We start from the raw sequence: 16586 nt of genomic DNA on the forward strand, positions 1-16586 counted from the left end.
GCAGACAGAGTGAAAGGCCAAGAGAGACCTTCTGGAGCCACAACACAGGAGAATAAATGAATAGACATTTTGACCTGTGGAGAATTACAAAGACAGGGAAAAAAAGATGAAAAGGGACAAAAAGGAGCAGGCCTTTGTTAAGCATTTACTATTTTAGGTATCCTTTTAAAATAAAGGCATAAATGGAATAATCATTTGATATTTATATTTTATGGAAATCAAAGAGATAGAAACTGCCTGTTTTGTTTCATATCATGTTTAAGCAAGGGAGAAACCTATTATTCAATTCATATTTATTTTCCTGGTGCTTTAATCTTCTAACATCTGCAGGCCTCCCTTGTTTCTTTCATTATGTGTAATCATCAAGGCTAAATATTGCATTAAAACAAGAAGATTTCTCAAAGATGAGAGGTCCAAAATCCCATAAAATGTTATGCTACCTACAGTTCTACAGTTTCTTGGCCCTGATGACTGCATGTTACAGGTCTCAGGCAGAACTAATGTTACGATTAAATTAAAAGAAAACGCAGGATGGAATTTGCCAGGGTGGCTGGTCTTCCTCATTTATTCTTTTCTGTGACTTCTATAGCTCCATTTCTGCATCTAACTCCACGTAGTGACAACCACATAGTGCAGTTTGTAGTTTTGAACCAGTATAAGGTTCACAGCCCTTTGTGTCAAAATCAAACCTATTGAAAAGAATATACCTTTGTGCCATGCTTACAACCCACATTAGAACTGCATTTTAGAAATCTGGACGTTCTTTTGGAAGAACGGAAAATCAATAAAAGCCAAATCACTTCTTTAACAAATTTAGGCCTGAACTATATCCAGAAATGAGACCCAAGCAAAATACCCCAACTTCTTTCAAGACCCTTGGATCAATAAGTTAAATCCACAATCCACAGTTTGATCACAATTTCCTTCTCTCATTTTTAACTATCCTAATGTTCTTAACTGCTTAAATGATATAATTTCTTGTTTATTTGTACACATTAGAGAACTAGAACACATTTGAAACGTGGCCCTCCAAAAATGGAGCAGTGCTCTTTTGGTTATTATATAATTATGTAACGTAATACATGTAATGTAATAATGTAAGCTACTGTATATCACTGAAGACTGTAAATGGGAAAAAAAATGTCCCGCACTCACTGAAAAGCAGGCAATTTAAAGACATTTCTTTTTTAATCTTTTTGACAGCATCCGAAAGGCAGCTGTTAAGGAGCCTTAGCCACAGTTACAATCTTTTGCATTTCTACAGGTACTCTAGGGCCTTATAAATTCAGGATACGTGCGAGGCGTTAAAAATTGAAGCTTCAAAATCAACCGCAAAGACCCCATTTTGCGAGAGCTAGTCATGATAGTGTACTTACACACTTCCACAAGCAGCACTCACAAATGGAAAATGGAGAGCATTTTGTATTGCTGCTAAGAGTACAGCTGTACCTCATGTACTGTCTATTGTACTCAAAATGAGCAAGATCTAATTGCCCTTCTGGAAAAAAATGGTGCTGCCAGACCTCATGGAATTGTACAATTGTGTGCAGGAGTCCTCAATTAAAAGAAAAAGAATTAGTGTCAATGATTCCCGCCTTCGGCTATCTCACTCCCAAAGCGCTGGTTTTAACTTTGACAGCTCTTGGCACCGTGGTTTTATTTTTTACTCCAGGGCTGTAATTTGCCATGATAAAAAGTTAAATTAGTATCCTTCCCTAAATGTATAATGTGTGCCCCAATCAGGATCGAGGGCAGTCCTATAGACCCATAATCCGGAAGCTTAAAAACTTGGAAGCAAATTTGTAAGGAGCCACAGAACAAGGACTGCACTAGGCGGAGCACCTTGGCCAGCAGCCGGGAACCACACAGCACTTCATCAAAATCACAGGCCCAGCAAGAGCAGTCTTCCGAACGGCTGACCCCCTGAACTTCCGTGGGCGAGCTCCGGAGGCAGACCTGCCACCCTTGTTGAGGGGAAGTTTTTATATGATCAGACTCCTGCATAGGTGACATTTTGAAAACACCAAATCTACAATACTAGAGCTTTTAAAGCTCCACTGAAATAACAGAATAAACTGAGTTAAAGAACTTGGTGCGCACACATTCCTTCGTATGCACAGTTCCCCATGCAAGTATTGGCCTCTTTATCTTAAGCAAGGAAATGTTTCACTTATTCAAACACTGCTACATGCGCTTGGCTGCAAAACGTGCTACTACCTACATCTGCAACTCTTAAAGAGAACTGTAAGAGTTATCACTGACGGATTAGTATAGTTCTAATTTTAATTATTCAAGTGTAAAAAAAGTTACTTAATTTAATAGCCTTGTTACAATAAAAGGGTACCATTAAACAAATTTTACACCTGTAGTAATTTGATGGATTTGTCTTGCACTTAAGAACTGAATGTTTGTGTAGGTTACAAAAACGAAGCCTAGAATTCGGTGTAGAATTCTCCGTAGCAGAAGACCTCTTTGCTGCTGTCTGTAAAAGCTCTGCGTATGCCCTTACTAGCAGCTGTCATCAATTCCTGACAAGAAGAGGAGAGCTTGCATTTGGAGAGCCCACCGTTGCTACACCAAAGTGACATAGCAATGAATATTTGTAAAATATTTATAATGATATCTAATATGTACATTATGCCAGGTTCCTTGAAACACTGATTCAGTGACAATTAATGATGATGTAATGGATCAGATTCAGAACACTTACACTTGAGCTTCTGATAAATAAGTACAAGGAAGATGTTGTTTTAGCAGCTGTACAAAGCAGAGCAACTGGACATATTCCTGGTCTGAAGGATATGTCATATGCAGATGTACTAAATGAACTGAACTTTTGTAGTCTCCAGCCGAAAAGATTACATAAGAACTTGATTCAGATATTCAAAATCCTGTGAGGCATTGCCCCACGCCAGCTTCTTCAAGATCAGCAGAGCAGAAAGACCCTGTGGGTGCAAGTGGAAATAAAGTTTCAAGCTCTTTCAGACATAAAACAGGAGACAGTTCCTTACATAAAAGACTGTGGAAGTCTGGAAGCCCAAGTCATTTGACTGAAGCTTCTTTGGATACTAAGTTCCTAGCAAGCAACTGAACAAGATGGGCCAAAATGCCTCCTCTTTTTTGTAAACTTTATTTTTCTTACAATTTAGCCAACAATACCTATTAGCTAAATCAAATGTTGTTTCGCTTGACCACTTTTACCATTATATGACGAAAACAGCTGAAATATGCACATTAGAACAGCACATTTAGAACTCTTTGGATGACTGATTCATTGGCAAGACAGTAGCACCTGACAAGTCACATTGCAGGCTAATTGTTGGGCAGTATATGAGGACACCCACTGGTGCCTGGCCCGTGTCTGCATTGTCACAATGGGAATCTCAGTCACAGCTGAAAACAGAACATAATCTTCTAAGCCCTAAAAACATCTCAGGAGTTACAACACATTCACATGCTTCTTTGTCAATATTTGCCAAGGTCTTATGAAAAGCCTCAGGCCGATTCTGGAAGAACAGGTACCTTTCTTGTTCCTGCAGGGTAAGGGAGCATTTCATGGCCAGCTGTCAGTCATACAACAGATATTGGCAAAGATAGTGAATGAGAACATGTTTTATTAATGATATATCATGGAAAAGAACAAAAGCTAATGTCTGGAATTAAATCTTAACTTAATAAAGGATATAATAAGGCTTGGGTAATGCTGTGGTAACGTCTCCTTTCGAAAAAGCGTGTTAATCCCTTCAAACTATGCACTCTGTATCAATATTACAACAATCAATTAACAATCCACAAAGGCAGTAAAATTCTCGTGGTGACTGATGTTGCTTCAGCAGTTTGACATGCAGTTTTGGAAATCCCTTTTGCCAACATGCATTAACAATATACTAGGCAGACAGATTTCTATGTAACCAGTACAATACCCCACAAAAAAGCAGAGAAATACAAGTACTACACACAAACAGAATGGACAGTTTCTGTACACCTTCTCCACTCTGCTGTCCGTTTGTTATTTCACTCTTTCTGGACACTGAATTTAAAATGAGACACACTACTCCCAGAGTTTCCAACTGTGAGCTCCAGATTGTGAGAGGTTAAATCAAAAACTGACAGCCTTTTCCATCACCGTAACTTGCCGATAGGTTGAACATCTTTTGAACACAGCCTACAGAGAGCACGCTTCTCCAAGCATTTTCATCATCCTCCATATTATGATGTTCTGTGTACGTAAATTATTCTATAATATGACCACAATATAAGATATGCATTTATGCAAGTTAATAAGAGTTTTTTTCTCTCTTTTACTAAGGGTTCCCGTGTGAAAAGAGTGGCACCGGCTTTAAAAAAAGGAAAGCAGTGCACAGAATTTCAAGGAATGCTTATTGTTCATTCTTTTGAGATTTCAAAAAAAATGAAGTGTTTTGTTGTGATCTATGTAGGACAAGTGTTGAAGTCAGGAAGTGAAAAATGAACAAGATGAATGCTGTGGATATGTTAATCTGAAAGTCCTCTTTGTGTATGTGAGCCGTCCTATCGCACAAAGGGCGGAACATTCTTGGCTGATTTACTTTAGATTCAAGCCGTGAGTAAATTGGAAATCATGAATCATTTTGACACCGGCAGTCCAAGATGGATTACCTGTGTTAAGGAGCCTTTTCTTTTCTCTTTCAGTGTTTTTGAGAATCATAAGAAAATTAATTTTCAAGACAGACGAGTGATTCAAGCTTACCACTAAAATTAGAAAGAGACTGAATCACAATGCGTGCCTTTGCACTACAAAGAATGTTTATCAATGCTAGGGTCTCCAGTGACTGTGAAATGAACTCACTGCCTCATGTAATGCAAGGGGCTGGCTGAATATTTTATCAGCTGTCGTAAGTTAAACTAACCTTGTAGAATTCAGAAACACCCATGTGCTAAAGAGAGGTTATTTCAAAAATGAAATCAAAGGACACACACTAGTTCAATGAGAATGGTTTAACTCATTTAATAAGAAATCGTATAAACTGTAGATCACTCGGGAGTGGCTCTGTCTTGAGGTAACAAAATAAGATTTTTTAAATAAACTAAATCGCTGCTTAATATCAAATAGATTCACCTTCAGGTTTTAAAGGTTTTTTATGTCAAGTTAGTTTACTAATGTAATGTAACATCAAAGTTCTGGAGTACCATGTCAATGATCCAGAACAAGGCAAAAAGAGCAGCAGGTAACTTTAAATTTACTGAACCAATAAACAAATATATCAATCTGTCTTCAGAGAACTTGTGAAGTGATACTTTGTTATACCACAATTAATGATGAAGTATTTTCTAGATATGTAAAAGGCATAAGAAAGGAGCAGCATTTGGCAAAGAGCTGTCTCTTATTTAACGTCATAAACACAAACAGTTACGTTACAATGAGCTTTACACCTTTCAGGTGTATTGTGAGTTATAATAGCGCGCAGTTACAATCAAATATTGGAATGTGAATATTAGCTTAAAACCAGAGTCACATATAAAGTCAAATTTGGTGGCCAGTGACAATTGTCTCACCCTGATCAGAGCACTGAAGCAGGGCACAGTCAGAGTTAATTTTTAATTTCATGTTAACAGTTTCCAAAATATAAATACAATACAATAATATAATGCAAATATGCATGTTTAAGGTAGTTATTAATATGGTAAAGAATAATTTAAAAAAACAATGTGTACTATATTTCTGCCTCTGTATGAAGCAGTCGTACAAATTTGTCATTGGGTACAAAGATAGGAATCACATCCTCACCCTGTGCTCCACACACCTGAATCCACTTCTGTTGGGTTGTTCCTATGTGCTGTATTGTCTACAGCATGTAAAGTAATTTTTTTGTTTGATGGTGATGATTTTACTCTATTTTGATACAAATTATACTGTGTAAAAAAGGAACTTCCAAGGTTTGGACTGGCTACAAAACACATATCTGAGTGCTAAAGAATATTCCTTTAAAATAAACTTTAAAGTTATCCAAGTTGGCAGCTCAAATCAGAAATAAAAAAGAGATTTATTGAAAGCGCTTTGCATTAGTGAGAAGAAAGAACAATAGGAGAGAGGAGAATTAAAATAATAGAATATAACAATAAATCAAAATATTGTTTAATTCCCAACAGTCATGGCAAAACATACTCTTTTATATTTTAGAAGACATCAGAGGGATTACCCTAAATTGCGTTTTTATTTATTTTGTAGTCCATTAATTTTGTTAGTTTAATTAATGTGGAAGGCATAGAAAGTGGACTTTTAAAACGGAGGCTTTTTCTTTTGTCACAGCTGGTGAGTTTTCAATGAAACAGTTTTTTCTTTCCTTCTTTTTATATGCCTTTGAACAAACAACTCACATCACAAGGTTCTGTTGTTTAATCTGCTGAATACCAAGTCAGTTCCAAATGTTAATTGGTTCAACTTAGTTCTTTGAACCTTTCAATAAACATACCACATACAGGACCTCCATTTGAAAGCAGTAGTTTTATTTAAATAGGAACACTGTCCTTCATGCTTGAAGGCTAGATTTTACAGCATGTTTTTCTGAGAGCTCCAAGATGTCCAGCAACTTTGCAAGCTACACTTCCTGCATGATTAAGCGAACCCTAAGGAATGTTTATCACAATAAAATAGTCACAGGTTTTACAGTTTATGTGCCAAATTTTACCATGGTTATCCATTCCATTACTTTGCTTTGCTTTAACAAAGTGCAATTATTCGTGGCCATAAAACCTACCACGTTTTCATTTTGTTTCACTTTGCTTTTACCACAGTATTTGCGTTTTGAAAAATGGTTGTGCCTGAGACAGGGAATAAAACACAATGGAAAATAACTGACAATTTGTTATAATGATTGTTATGCGTATAACAATTTCCTGCTTTGGAAAATAAAACATACTCTAGATTTGCTATTTGCTTTAGATGTGCTAGGAGATATTATAAAAGAAAATAATAAACCATAGAATGTTTTCTTTAAAAAGGCAAGTTTACGAAAGAAGAACCTGTTCTACTCCTGAAAATATAAGCAGTTATTCAAAGATGCAGTCCTATGTTAAATGTCCTAGAAGAACAGGATATTGTAGGACCTAGCTGATACTTGTATATGTACAGTATATACTGTAAATAAGGGCGCTGAATATTAAAAGCTGGTTAAAACGTAAATTAGTTGCAACAGCGGGATTTGATGCAGATTTCTAAAAGCACCCTGAAGAATAAAATCATCCCTTAATCATTTTACTTTATTTTTTAAAATTCATTAGATTAAAAAAAAACAAATGAAAACTGAACCTCGGGATACTTTCTTTTCTGTTCTGTACTACTGTACAATTCCCATAATCAGGACACAGAATGAAAACATTTGGGGTGATTATTTCAAAATCCAAACATTTGTCTGTTAACACTAACTTTCACATCCCACTGTTCATTTCTACTACAAAGGCAAACAGGGGCATCGCTCTACAGCCTTTGGAACAATTCAACAGAAATTCCCATTTTTATGACTAATTTGACTAAGTTCACAGTGTGGTATAGGAAATCCACTCCAGCCTCAATCGAAACTTAGCAAGACCCTTCACAGGCACTTTTTTACCAAACCAACGTGTGGGCTGATTTGTTTTGGGGATGTAAATTCTTACAATATACCAAGGATAAATAAAAGCAAAGAAAATGTAAAAAACACATGTAAAAGGTTATTCACAGCCAACACACAATTACAATAAAAGAAAAAGAAGAAACCGTTTGTTAAACAGCATTGATTATCAGGTTTGATTACATTCAGGCGATTTCTTTCACGCCTACACAGAAAGATAGTGCTCGCTTGGCATTTAGTTGGAATAAAGCTGAAAAGCACCATCAGTATGAAAAACTTCATAGACTTGACATTTCTAAAGCAAGGTTACACGCACCTACACACTCCTTAAAGAGAGCATACAACTGAAGGAAAGTGGAAATGACCCTGTCACCTGCTTCCCATTATGAGCTGATGCACCAACTGAGCCAGAGTACACTTTAGTGCTGTTCCAGGTTAGACTCAGCTCAGGGAAATAATATTTCCTTGGGAAGATGTTGAGGTTTTCAAAGGAGCAATTGAAATTTCTCTGACCAGCAGCTTTTTTTAGACAAAAAATTGACTAGTGACTACAAACAATCTGCTTCTTCTGCAAAACAGCCTTTTATTTTTTTTTAAAGAAGGTTTTTCAGTCAGCAATGCAGGCTTTAAAAAGGTGAAGGTTGTGGGACCCCAAATCCAAGTGAGATGTTTTATCCCTAAGCTAGGTGCTTGCTCACTCAAGATGATTTGAGTGAGTACAATGTTCAGCCAGAAAAGTGAATACAAATGCAGGTTGAAATGCGTGAAATAATCATCCTAATTAATATGTTTTTGGAAGCAGAACCCCAATGTGCCCAATTGAGAGCATGTTTACCCTGCTGTTGACAAGAGAAAAGATGGTTCCAATCTTGCCTGCCCACCAGCTGTCTTGTGTCTTGTCAATTTACTTTTTGTAGAGAGCTTATTAGCTGTGCAACTAAAGATAGAACCAGCTAACCAGTAATTACCATTGCAGACGCAGACTTCTTTTTGTTATGTCCCCTGAAAAGATAAAAAAATCATCTGCTAAGACTTCTCTTTTAAGTATGAAGGCATTGTTCTTTTTTGCCTTTTTATTTTATTTATCCAACAACCTTTACTTTACTGCTAGTATTGCCGATTGCAGCTCACAAATTAGGACTTTTAATGGGGTCTTCACATTTTATTTTCCTAGAAAAAAAAATAAGAGTAAGAGAGACTGGCCCTGGGCTCAGTTCCGGTCCTGAAGTGTGACGTCTGATTGTTTCCCCCATGTCTGCATGGGTTTCCACTGTGTGCTCCAATTTCTTCCCACTGTCCAAAGTTTCTTCCCCCTGTAGGTTAGTGAAAACTGGCCCTGTTGTGTGTGGGTTTGTGTCTGTCTGTGTTCGGTGATGGACTGGCACCCCATCCAGTCTGCACCCTTCCTTGTACCTGCTGATAGTTTCCTCCCAAGACCCTGAACTGGACAAAGCAGAGCCATTACAAAATGGATGGACGACAAGTAAGGTATATACAGTACATCCTTGATAACTGGAACCGAGACACAAGCTACCTTAGGTCCTGGTGTTCGTCAACTTGGAGTTAAAAAGGCAAATATATCATAAAAAAACCACAAAAAGGGAAATGAACCGTTTATTCACGTATCTATCTGCTACAAAGCTATTTCCCTGAATTATGAACTTGAGCTTTTTCAAAGCCTGTGTTTCCAGGTTATCCAATCGATATTGATTTTTCATGAATAATATAGTGTGTTGCAATGTATCTGCAGTGTTGTGTTTTTTAAATAAAAATGCAATTCTCATACTTCTACATTATAGGTATATTTAGTGTATGTACAATATTTTTATATTCTTAGACATTAATTATTAGGATTCTATTAAAAATAAGACAATGAAGAGACCAATCTGTTACATTCACAACATAGTATATATAAATGGTTCAATTTGAACTGTATAGCAAAACTAAAAAAATGGACATTAAGGATTATGAATTTCTGTTTGTGCTTGGCAACCTTCCTTCATGTCCTGCTCTTATAGTATAATGTGATTTTATATAATATTATTTATATTTTATATTTTATAATATAATATATTTTATAATTATTTTTAATTTATAGGCTAGGACACCATGTAAACATGCTGTCTGGCATTTTTTCCCTTTCAAATTTCAAGGCTAACTATAAACATCTATTTATGAACACACACTGTATACACACATAGTTCTGGAGATGAGACTAAAGTCTCAGTAAAAGTATAAAATGTGTTTTACTTACAAGTATGACATTGTTGAATTAAGGTGTAAATATGAGAAATAGAAGCTCTGAATGCTGACAAATTAAAGGAAAAAAAAACATCTAAATACCTTGCTTTGGAGTATTAGAATATAATAACTTTGACGTCATTCCCTTCAGCATAAACTCACAAAGACTGCAGTTCTGGAATCTGTGCTTCCAAAGGTCACAGAGATACAGGTTGCATAGGGCTGTTTCACCTTGTTGAACTACAGAGAACCCTGTTGAGAAGACCCCCTGACTCTGTTTGAGTTCGTTACCTCTGGCTGCAATACCTCTGCAACACTAATCAGGCCCAGCAGGTGAAATGAGGATTTGACTGTGCAATAAGGCCTGAAGGTACTCCCCTGTTCTCAATCTAATTGTGCGCAGAAGTTAAAACTGGACAAGTCTGGCGAAGGGAGGAGAAACTACAAGGAAGTTAAATTTGCTTCTCCAAGAACAGAATGGAATTTTGTCTTATTCCACACTACATCCACACCATAAAATATTCAGAGGATATTCCTTAGTGTGTCGGCCAGATTAAGGGGTAATTTACTGGCAATACATTACAACCATCATGTTCACTTACAGTGTCCAATGTTCCTGCTTTTCAGCCAGCAATCTGGTACAGTATTTAGATGATTCCAACTTTCTATTAGAAATAACTTGAGTCTGCATTCCATATACAAAATTGTAGAAGTGCTATATTATTGCTCTATTTCTTAAATGATTTCTTTGATGTCAGTGTAGATAAATGAGTACTCCATCAACTTTAAAAATCCCTTCCTCATCCATCTTGGAGTTTTGGTCCAATATTAGGTGAATTACACTGATTTTCTAACTGCTGCATGAGTGCAACTTTTACCAGGATCCTTCCAACTAAAAGGTCTTAAAAGCTTAGGTTCAGGAGCGGTATACATGCTGTATGAGTCTTTTCATTCCATGCTACCACAGCATATATATACATGATATATATATCGCGAGCAACCAACACAATGGTGTGTTTCATTTCTTACAGAAAATGTTATTTTGTGGAGACAACTAGCAGAGCCACTTCACTGTCTTTCACTGGCAGAAGGAGAAATTATATTGCTCTTCAAATAGCTATACGCTAAAGCAGATGAATAGAAAAGTAAACAAAGTAAAATTACACCTTGACAGTAAAACAGGCTCCTGGTGTTTTAAAATAAAATACATACTATATAGAGTATATCTTTTAATTGGCCACCAGCAAAAGATTAAACCTTGGACTCCACTAGGTACAATGTAAAGATGAATATATAAAGATGTCCCTGAGTAATTATGGAAGGCTAGCTGTTTTATTCTGCTGGCAACCCGCAGGTACAGCTGTGAGTGTTGACAGAGGTCAAAATGCAGAAAGGTGTACTATATAAAAACTCTTGACTAAATCTTCATTTAACCCTCGTCTCACAAAAGAAAGAAAATTAGTATCATACAACCGACAGCCTTTGTCCCCCTGCCAAATAATTACCACATTTACAAAGAGATTTCCAATAGTAACCTGGGCAACAAATAGAGGAGTTTGAGTTTTCATAGAGGCACCTATATTTTGAATCTTCAAGGACTGCATTTTGGTCCATCAGTTCTTTCCTCATAATCAGCATTAACAATCAGTCCCAGCATGCTGTGTATGCATTGAATCTGTTCCATTAATAGCAATTTTCAAACCGCAGTGTATAATCTGACTTTCGCATTTGTTGTATTTGGAAGGATATCTTCCTGTTAATGTCTTATATACATCCTATTTGTTGATAGATCACTGTAATATTTCTTTTGTTTGCAAATGTTATTGTTTTGTTTGTGGATTCTTGCCACTTTCAAATTTTTAAAAAAATTTACAGGTAAAATTACTGCTGGAAACAAATGTCCTCTTGTGCTCATAAAATTGCAGCATATTCAGCAGAGCTTTGTTCTGTACTCCGACAGCATTGTATTTATTGAAAAGATAAAAAAACGGTTACATTTTTCTAAGATTATAATTATACCCCATTTTTTCTGTTACAAAATTTTGAGTTATTTTTTTTTATTTGCATTAACACTGAAAAGAGAAAACAACAAGAAAATAAATTGCACAGACTGAAATTGCCAACCAAATAAATTACATGTGTACAGCTCTTCATGTACCTTTATAAGTAGCAAGCCTCTTTAGGACGAAACATCAAACTAGACAGGTTTCACCAAAAGGAAAAATAAGATCACAGTGACATCTTGTGGAACATTTGCAAAAGCAGTCTCCGTATTTTGGATATTTGCTCAGTATTTCGATTTACACTTTTCATACTAGCCTACTAAATCTCATTATTCATAGCCAAAAGTAAAAGTATAAATTCTATTTAGTTATACTTCCTAATTCTGATAAATTATTTAATAGCCAAAATTATTATAGCACTTAAATTATTAAACAGGTTCTGATTTTATTGATGCTTATCAAACCATTTCCCCTGGCAAAAAAGATGATTTGCCTGCAAGATGTCAAGAAAAAGTGAAAAGTCCTACTTTCCTTATCTGATATTCATGATATATCTTCCATTAATTTCTGCCATCTCCCTATTCTTCTTTCATCCTGCCATGAGAATACCTTGGACTCGTCCTGTTATCAATTGGATTCTCATTCTAGGACTTTCATTCTTATGTGTTCCTTAATATAACAAGCTTGTATAAAAACTTCCAATAGTTTATTAACGTAGTAGATCCCTCTACCCAGCAGAGGGAGCTATTTGGTGAAAACATTTCTTACAGCACCTGTTATTATGGAGTCTAGGAGGGGACATCAAATTCAGGTGGCCCCAGGGTATGATCTGATGCAACCGACTTCATATTTGGTGGGAAAGGAGGCTGAGGCTCTGTATGTCACAGCTACACCTATTTCCTATTCAGAGGCTAAAATGTATTGCTTCGGAGACCTGGAGAGGACACAAATCAAAAAATAATATATCTCATGACCACCAAAATAGAAGCCAAAGAGGTGACTTCTTGCAACAAAGACCAAGCTGTATACCAAAAAGAGGTGAAAGAAGATATGTTGTCTGTTCATTTCTTTCTCCATAGTAAATGATTCTCCATTGGATGGCAATAAATATAGCCACTGGATTCAAATACTCAACTGCCTTAAGTCATTGAACCTGACTCTAATAATGGGAATTTTGTCTTTTTTTTTAGTTTTTCGTGACTCAGAGCAGGGGTCTCTAGCCATTGGCCTGGAAATCACCAATTCAGTTAGAGTAATAGGCCTCTCTTGGGAATACTTGTAAGCTTTTGATGAATTATGTATAGAATGCAGGTTTTCGTGCACACTGCTTTGATGTCATATTGCCATTTTCATTAATTAAACAATTCATTAATATCATTTCATTAACAAACTACAAGGATGCTAATGAGTTAATAAGGTATCAAGAACTCCCATGGTAATACATTTTATTCTTTCAGAGCTATAGATATAATCAATAACAAGGGGCACGGTACTCTTCACTTCGACATTCCTGCCTCCTTTTCAACCAAAGGAGATTTTATTTCAAGACCCTTGTTTAATTGTGGTCCCCCCCACTCAAGTAAAACATTGCTTTTTTTAACATAATATTTTTTTTCTTTTTGTTCAACAATAAGGAAGGCAATTAAGATTTTGCATTTTAGCCTGATAGCAATTCTGAATTCACTTCCTCTTAACAGTAAAACTAAGTAAAAAGCACAATGTAAAAATTTCCAGTAAACACCCTGCTGTTGGATTGAAGCAGAGCAACTTTTATAATGAGCTGTTTTGTACAAACATGTTCATACATGAGTTGTGAGCTCTATAAGAAACAGACATTTGTTGAATACTGTGGATCAGTCTTTAGCAGACCTTCTGGTATTGTGAAATGCAACTAACCAGTATTTGGTATTGTATAATGCCATGCTAACATATGAAACCTGCATACATCTTAAATAAGACAAACATCTAAAATAATCGAAACATGCTTAAAATATTTAGCTTGTAATACAATTGATATACATACAATAATGCTTATTTTAATAACCTAATCATCTAGGCATTTCCCCAATAGGTCCTGTAGTTTCAGACTAACTCCACATTTGATATTCCAGTTTTTTGGGGTACAGGTTCCTAAAAATGTGACATCAAATTACAGTTTCTTGAAGTGGCCATTGCACAGTGGCCTCTTGCACTGAATAAATTGATTAACTTCATGAATGGTATATGCTCTGTCATACCTAGTCTCTAGTAATAGCCAGACAGTCCCCCAATCCCACTCATGTATATATTCACTTCCCCCAGGTAACCAGGATCTCATAACTTCACTATCACTATCCAAGACGAGCTCATGAGGCCCAAAACCAAATGCAGCATCACATCTTCCAGGGCTCTCATTCTGTGTTCAGGCTGTGGCTGGTCAGACCCTATATACAGTATTTTCAAGACTATGACCTGTGTTAATATGTGGACTAATGAGCAAAGCAGTCAAGCTGGTGACAGGCCTGAAACACCCCCAGATAACCGACACAGACTTCAACACAAAGAAGAGAAATGATCGCACAGTGCTCCTTGCTGCACTGAATTAGCACTTAATGTGTGTCCGGACTGTGAGTAACTCTTTTAGTGCACCCCTCACTGTACTGATTGTATTGCATGTATTGTACTATTACTATTATTATTGTATCATGCTTTACACTGTGGCTGTGTTGTCTGTGTTAAGATGCTGTTGCACTGCAATTTCCCTCACGGGATCAATAAAGTATCTATCTATCTAAAGTAGGTGCTTTCGAATCTGACGACAAGACCAGCACAGATGTAGGCTGAAATTGGAGAGAAACAAACTGAGAATGCAACTCTCTGATATTTCTTTCTGGATGCACAGTTTAAGCAGATAAACGGGTCACATTAGAGTGTTATTGCAAAAGCTTGCACCCACAGAGCATTATCACGTTTGTTTCGCTTCTTGAAAGAAGAATTGACAAAGACCACAGTTATTGAGGGGAGCAGAGTCCTGGGGATCTTCACACTGCTAGCGTTAACCACAGAAGAAGAAACAAGATGACATGGAGAAAATGTCACAGTGTTGTAGTGACATCATGCATCCATAAAGAAATCAATCAAATGACCATGGGAGTTATAGGAATCTATTCATGTTGTGGGCAGTGTTGAAATTCAACGCTTGAAAAAACTAAAAGAGTCTTCAGTTAGATGTACATGTCGGTCTTATTCATCTTAACATCTAAACTTAAAAATACCAGCACTGTATGAATGATTTAGTTACATAAATCTAATTATTTGGAACCATCAAATATGCATTGTGATACGCCCACTCAGTTTTTAAGGCTCAGATTCCCAGTGGTAACTCCCGTATCTATACATAATGAGGAGAGGGGAATGATGGAGAAGGACCTGCAGACATGTGCCTTCAGCATTTGCCATGCTGGAAACTCTGCGGTGCTTTAAAGGAGAAGTATTGCCACAAGGAGGAGCAGCTCCATTCTCACTGATGTCGCTGCAGGCCTGCAGTGCCTGCTGAGTCACAAGAGCCTCTGGCCCCTTAATGCCCACTGTACCCATGCGGCAATATGCCAATTGGGCACCACCACCAACGGCAGTAAAACGTTATGCTTAATAAAATGGAGAAAAGTTTACGTTTTTCCACTAATTCAGGACCTTGTCAGCCTCAGAAAATTTGATTAAAACACATAAAAGGTCTTGCAAATAAACCAATACTAAATGAGCTTGAATGACTCATCCACTTGTTTACCACCAGTAATAATATTACCACCAATAATAATAGAGATTTTATTCTCTATTATTATTGTTGTTGATGATGTTATCACAGACATTTCCCCTTTTATTAAGTTGGCTATTTTTCTAGTGCTATCTGATTGATGCCCCAGATTTGGGCTCAAGAAGCTCAAATCCATAGCCACCACCTCATAAAGGTGCAGTCACAGTAGGCACTTTTTGCCTCAAACAATAAATACTGTACATACATACACACGCAATGTATCATTACAATTCAGTGTGGAATGATTTTTCTGCCGGAAAATAAAACTTAATCTTTAAATGAAATCTCATTCTTGGCAAACACACTGTCGCCTCCAGCAGCAGAACATCTGAATGAAATCTTGAGTACCTTTGACAGAATCCACCTCTGTTTTAACAGCTTTTAACAGTTTTAACAGAACTGCTAGTTCAGGCCCTGGAAGTATTCCCCTAAGACTACTGTAGTTGGCCAGTCTCCCTGTTATAATCATGCCCTATAACAAACAGGTGAAAGGGTGCGATAGATAGATAGTTCAGGTGGGAAGCTGCGTCAGCATGCGTACGCTGCAAAGGAACAAGTAATAGGTTTATTCCATGCTGAAAGAAAGAAGAGAGAAAACACAACGTTTCGGCCGTGGAGCCTTCTTCAGGTGTGCCTCCTTCAGCTCCTTTGCCTATCCATCCATTTTCTAACAACTTCATCCAATTCAAGGTCGCAAGGGAGCCTTAGCCTTCCTTGGCAAACATTGGGAACGGCAGGGTCCATCTTGGATAGGACACCAATCCATCGCAGGCCAGACACAGCCACTCCCTCACTCACACCAGGAACAAATTTCCCAAAAGCCAGTTAACCTACGCAAACACGGGAAAGTCCAGGTCCGGAATTGCACCCACAGCCCCAGCACTGCGAGAGCCATGATAATCCCTGTGCCACTGTGCCACCACTACCTTTGTCTAGTCCAGACTAAAACTAACCTGTACT

Source organism: Lepisosteus oculatus, chromosome 11 (genome assembly GCF_040954835.1).
Source record: "Lepisosteus oculatus isolate fLepOcu1 chromosome 11, fLepOcu1.hap2, whole genome shotgun sequence".
NCBI lineage: Eukaryota > Metazoa > Chordata > Actinopteri > Semionotiformes > Lepisosteidae > Lepisosteus > Lepisosteus oculatus.